At 46.1% G+C, this 6,079-nt stretch overlaps 1 pseudogene; it reads left to right on the plus strand.

Moving 5' to 3' along the window:
• The first annotated feature begins 1,873 nt into the window (after positions 1–1,873).
• LOC108512572 (SURP and G-patch domain-containing protein 1 pseudogene) overlaps positions 1,874–6,079 on the plus strand; it is a 118,375-nt pseudogene continuing 114,169 nt past the window's right edge.

Below are 6,079 nucleotides of genomic sequence, written 5' to 3' on the forward strand. Positions count from 1 at the left end.
TATGAATGGAAGAATAAAGTTACCCATTCAGATTTATCAAAGACATTATGCTTTCGAACTGAATAACAAAAAAAAATTGCACAAGTGATTTTATCATAATCTGAAATTAAAATGGACATCTATGCCATTTCTGGCATTTTTGTTTCAGTATCGTTACTTTTTTTGAATATTATTTTTGCAGAGTAAAATGATAAGGTACAGTGTAGTTATTTCAACTAGTTATGGAGCCCACCTCTCAGAGTGATGGCTATATGGGAAGTTATTATTCTATTCTCCCTATTTTCTGTACGTTTTAAAATTTACATAATAAAGGAAAAAGTTTTTAAATTTCTTATGAGACACAGATGAGTCAGACCTCTTCACTTTAATTCTTAACAGATGCACCCTTCCATCTCTCTCTAAAAGCATTCAGTTTCCTGGAACATTTAACATCACCTTCAAAGAATGCTAAGAGTTCTGAACTGCTCTGTGTCTTATCCCCTCATTCTCTCTAGCACCCTGCTTCTTCTACTGACAGCCTAGGATGGCAAACAGACTCCACAATCATCGTGTCTGTGGTCTCAGTTCAACTTTTTACCAGTCTGTAAGGCGAAATGGCTGCAGCTGTAAGAAAAGGCAGGCCCTTTTCCATCATTGTTTATGCACTAGAGGAAAAAAATGCAGAGATGGTGCTTGCAGGCTTAAAGGGGTTTCAGGGAAGTCTCTTTTATCAGCTGAGCTACACACACTGTTCCCACAAAAAGAGCCATGTTTTACATCAACCCCTTCCTTTGATCTTCTGTGACCTAAAGACTCACATAACAATAATGTGCTCTGGCCCCAGACTCTCCAGATTGCATGAACCCTTTCTTTCACTTTGTCTTTTCTTTTTTAACAGCTTTATTGAGATATAATTTATATATCATACAATGCACCCATTTAAAGTGACTAATCCAATGGTTCTTAATATATTCACAGAGTTGTGCAACCATCACCACAATCAAGTCACTGATTCCCCCTACTTTGTAAGTATCTCCCTTTACATTATAAGAGACTCTCTCTTTGCATTATAAATCCCGGAGGACAGGATGCCCCCTCCCTCTGTCTATGCCTCCCCTACAGCACCTAGCACCAGATGTCAATATCAGTCATTCTAGATGCTTGTAGTATTATCACTCCCCACTTTCGCCCTTGTTCTAGCTGTCTATCCTAGGTTCAAATTCACAGAAAAAAAGACAAATGTAGGCAGAAGAAAAATAATATAAATACCATTATCAAACTACTAATCAAAAAACTCTCTTCTTCTAGCCACATCCCAATTATTAAGGTTTTGTTCTAAAAACAAACAAACAAACAAACCACTAAACTATTTTGGCTAATATCATAAAAGATGTGTTTCTGCAATGAGGCTGATGTGATAGATGTCATACACCAAATACTCATCGTATTCAGCTGTAGCAAGTAAGAGCCCTAGCAGAACTTGTTTCTGACTCTTGGATCCCTGAGTCCAGTCAAGGACATAAAAGAGATTGCAGATGCTGGTAGGCTGAGGATATGGTAACAAGATCTCTTCAGAGAGGGCTTTTCTCTCCTCATCTCTAATACTTTAGAGGATGGGTTGAAGTATACTGCCTTCTGTCCCCAGACCTGGTTGGGGAGTCTCTGGGAACCCCTGCAACAGCTTGGAAATGTGCTCCCTGCTATTGGAGACATGGAAGACTGGTGCCTGACTTGGCCTGATGAAGCTCAAGTGGGCTGGGGACTAAGAAGTCTGGAAGCTCATTAACTGCTTGGATGGAGAAGCCAAGAGACCACTACTGCATCAGGACTGAGCCGAACAATGCTTTGTGTTTCACATCAGGTGTATGTCAGGAGGGAGAGAGTGTCGGGGAGAGGTTATCCTCCTTCTCAGTCAACAGGACTATTTGCAGAAAGGAAGAGCAGAAAGAGGCGGAGGTGTGTGATGGATGCCCAGGAAGCAATCCATCTGAGTCCAGGTAACTGCCTAAGAGAGGGCCCAGTAAGAAACCTCTGAAGAGCTCAAGAAGAACCCAAGAGAGAAGCGTCGGCTTCATCATCTCCAGGCCCATCCTGGAACATCAGCTTTAACCATCCATATGTCCAGAGAAGCTGAAGCTGCCTAGCCTAGCAGTGCCCTCCCCTACACCTCTGCTCTCTCCTACCCTTCACACTGGCAGCAGTTTGTGAGATAGGAAGGTGAGATGAGAGACAGCCAGGAACTCACCCTGTCCCTATAGCAGGCAGCAGCCTGGAGCAAGGTACAACCTGGGATTCAGGAGAAGAGACGACCAAGGTCAGATGTTTGTTATCCCATGGTTAGGACATTCTAATTACTGAATTGTGAGTGTGTTCATGTCTTAAAGTGACTATAGGATTGGCACATAAGACTGAGTAGAGAGATTGTGGGATTGGATGAGTCTCAAGATGGACAACGGGGATGTTGCAGGAAAGGCTAACCCGTGGTTTGGGGTTTCTCCCCCTAAATCTGGAAAAATGAACATGAGCATCCTTCACCAGGAAGAGCTCATCGCTCAGAAGAATGGGGAAATTGAAGTCAAAATACAACAGAAAGCCAAGCAGAATCAGGTGGTCAGCCCACAGCCCCCACATCCTGGCGAAATCACAAATGCACACAACTCTTCCTGAGTTTCAAGCAAGTTGGCCAACGACGGTAGCTTCCTGCAGCAATTTCTGAAGTTGCAGAAGGCACAGACCGGCACAGATGCCCCCCACCCCCAACGCCAGCGCGCCCAGTGCCCCTCCCAGCACGCCTACCTCCCGCGCCGGGAAGAAGTCCTTCCTCATCAGCAGGCGGACAGGCCTAGGGCTGGCCAACCCGCCGGGCCGGTGAAGAGCTACTCGCACGCCAAGCAACTGCCCGTGGCTCACCGCCCGAGTGTCTTCCAGTCCCACAGCGAGGATGAGGAGGGGGACTAGGAGCAGTGGCTGGAGATCAAAGCGTCACCCCCAGAGGAAGTTGAGACTCAGAAAGTGATAGAGAAACTCGCCACTTTGTGATAGAAGCAGGCCCCGAGTTAGAAAAAGTGACTATGGAGGACTACAGGGATAACCCGGCGTTTCCATTTTTGCACGGTCAGAATAGCAGGCAATTCCTCTACTACAGAAAGGAGGTGGCTGAGATAAGAAAGGAAGCGCGGAAGTTGCAGGCAGCCTCTCAGAAAGTTTCACCCCCAGAGGACGAAGAGGTCAAGAACCTTGCAGAAAAGTTGGCCAGGTTCATAGCGGGCGGGGATCCTGACATGGGAACCATCGCTCTCCAGAACAACCGCGAAAACCCAGGCATTCAGCTTTCTGTACGAACCCAACAGCCAAGGGTCCAACTGCTACTAACAGAAGCTGGATGAGTTCCGGAAAGCCAAGGCTGGCTCCACAGGCACCCTCATGGCACCCGACCCCGGCCTGAAGCGCAGGTCCCCTCCTGAGGCCCTGTCAGGAACCTCGCCCCCGACAATCACCTGTCCCGCCTCGTCCTCGCCTGTGCCCCCATCATCCCTGCTCCAGGCGCCCCCGGGAAGCCAGCCTCCGCAGACACTGTCAAGAGGAAGCCAAAGAGCCGGTGGAGGCCTGAAGAGAACAAAGTAGAGCTCTCACCTGCTGAGCTGGTGCAGAGGGACGTGGATGACTCTCCCTTGCCTCTTGTCAGTTCAGGACCTCAAGGGGCTCGGCTATGAGAACGGGAAGTCCGTGGGTCTAGTGGGTCTCACGGAGCTATCGGGCTCCCAGAAGCAGCAGCTGAAGGATCAGCAGGAGATGCACCAGATGTACGACATGATCATGCAGCAAAAGCGGGCCATGCAGGACATGCAGCTGCTGTGGGAGAAGGCGGTGCAGCAGCCCCAGCACGGCAACCACAGCGACGAGGAGGTGAACAGCGAGTTCGTCACCTGGGAGCACCAGCTGCAGCGCATAGATATGAACAAGACGAGGTAATGGGCCGACCAGGTGACGAAGATGGGCCGGGGCAAGCACTTCATCCCAGACTTCCTGCCTCCAGACAAGCTGGAGAAGTTTAGGGAGACCTTCAAGGAGGGCCGCGAGCCTGACTACTCGGAGTACGAGGAGTTCAAGCTGACCGAGGAGAATATCGGCTACCAGATGTTGATGAAGATGGGCTGGAAGGAGGGGGAGGGGCTGGGCTCGGAGAGCCAGGGCATCAAGAATCCGGTCAACAATGGCACCACCGCAGTGGCTGGCGCCCGCTTCCGCATTGACCAGCCGGCCGCTCTCTCCAAGGAGTACAACGAGTACTAGGCCTTCCGCAGGCTGATGATGCCCGCCTACCGCTTCCGGCCCAACCCGCCCGGAACAACCTCAGACGGTCTTACTACTGAGTGTTCTCGAAACGCATACTTTCTGAATGACCAACCGTCCCTGGACTGTGGAATGTTCCGGCCTGTATTTCTGCCCACCCCTCCCGTTGTCACAAGTGCCGTGCTGTGTAATAAAGTCCCAGTGCTCATCCAAAAAACAAAAGAATGAGTACAGAAATCATGGGACTTCTAGAGTTTTCCTCCAGGGAGAGAAAATTATCATCACCAAATGAAGTTTAAACACACAGTGGTAAGATTATTTTATTTAAGCTGTGTTTTTGTCACAATCCAAGCACCACACTTGTTCAGCATACCAGTTGTACAGCTATTGTAAGAATGATTATATGCTTTCAGTCTTTTTAATGATAAATATCACTGTGTTGGACATTTATTTTGTGCAAGGCAGTATGGTAAACACATATTGTATCAACATCCCAGAAAAACAAAAACAAGGAGACGTGGTTAAATTGGGATTTTCTTAGAAAGTTTAATAAAGGGATTATTTGCAAAGATGTGGCAGGTTGTAGAGATGATGCTGTGCCCTGGAGCTAGTAATAGCAGGCAATACTTGTCCTTAAGCCTGAAGGGAAGAGGGTAGGGAGTAGTTTTCCAGAATACAGAAGGAGAGAGTCTCCTAGAAAGCTTCTGGGGAGGAATAGTGACAGCCTAAGGCAATGCTGCAGGGCAAGCATTCAGAATAAATCCCCAACTTCACTCTCAGCCCTCCCTCTCATCTTCTCTCTGGGCACCCTATTGGCTAAACCAAAAAAAAAAAGCAAAGGACAAGGGAGCCTCTAGTGGTCCATGCAGGTCAGCCTCCTTGGGAGGGAGACGACTGAGGAGTAGCAGGTGGACAGTGGATCTGAAGGAACAAGTGACAATATCTAGTATATACATATTTAATTTGCACAAGAACATTCATTATTCACATTCTGCAGATGAGGAAATTGAGGTCTAGAGACTAAGTAACTAGTTCAAGATCAGATGGTTAAGGAGTCAAAATTAGCATCTAGCTCTCTCCAGAGCCTGTGTTCAAAATCATTGGTGTACTATCAATGTCTTATCCTCTACACATAGAGTCTTTATAAATATTACTATTTTACCTGTCAGTTAAATCATGCTTGCACTGATGTGGTGACCAAGGAAATATTGGCCACAGAAAAGAATAGCTAGCAAGTCTTTGGAACAACATAGTTGTTTAGTTGGGCTTTTTTTTTCTTTTTTTTTTAACCAAAGTGCTCAAGTCTGGGAAAAGTCTCACAGATGAATGGGAAAAGGAGAGTGATCATTAGAACCTAATTTAGGGATAAATCCTTGGAATTTTTCAATCTTCCTTTGGGAAATGTTTCTTCTCACATGTGCTCCCCCATCTGACAAACCTATAGATGTAGATGGAGCATTATTTTTCTTTAGAAAAAAAGCACTTTAAACTTCCAGATGCTGGAATTAGATGTGCTGGATATCACATCAAGCCAGATGGCAGCAAAGGTGGCATGATCAGCCCAAATGTAAAACGTGCAGCCTAATTCTTACAAAAAAATCCTTCCTGCCAGGTGATTTGAAACCAGCCATGACACGAAACTTTTTTTTTTTTTTTTTGAGAAGACAGACTTCCTTTAATCAGGGAATCAATATCCATAATTTTCATTCAAAATGGTATTATGTAAAGCAGGTTTTAATTCAAAAACTCTCCTTCACACTTATTTATATATACATATTTTTATACTAAGTAAAATTTTTCCTCATAT

The sequence above is a fragment of the Rhinopithecus bieti genome, unplaced genomic scaffold, assembly GCF_001698545.2.
Source record: "Rhinopithecus bieti isolate Rb0 unplaced genomic scaffold, ASM169854v2 scaffold_28846, whole genome shotgun sequence".
Taxonomy (NCBI): Eukaryota; Metazoa; Chordata; class Mammalia; order Primates; family Cercopithecidae; genus Rhinopithecus; species Rhinopithecus bieti.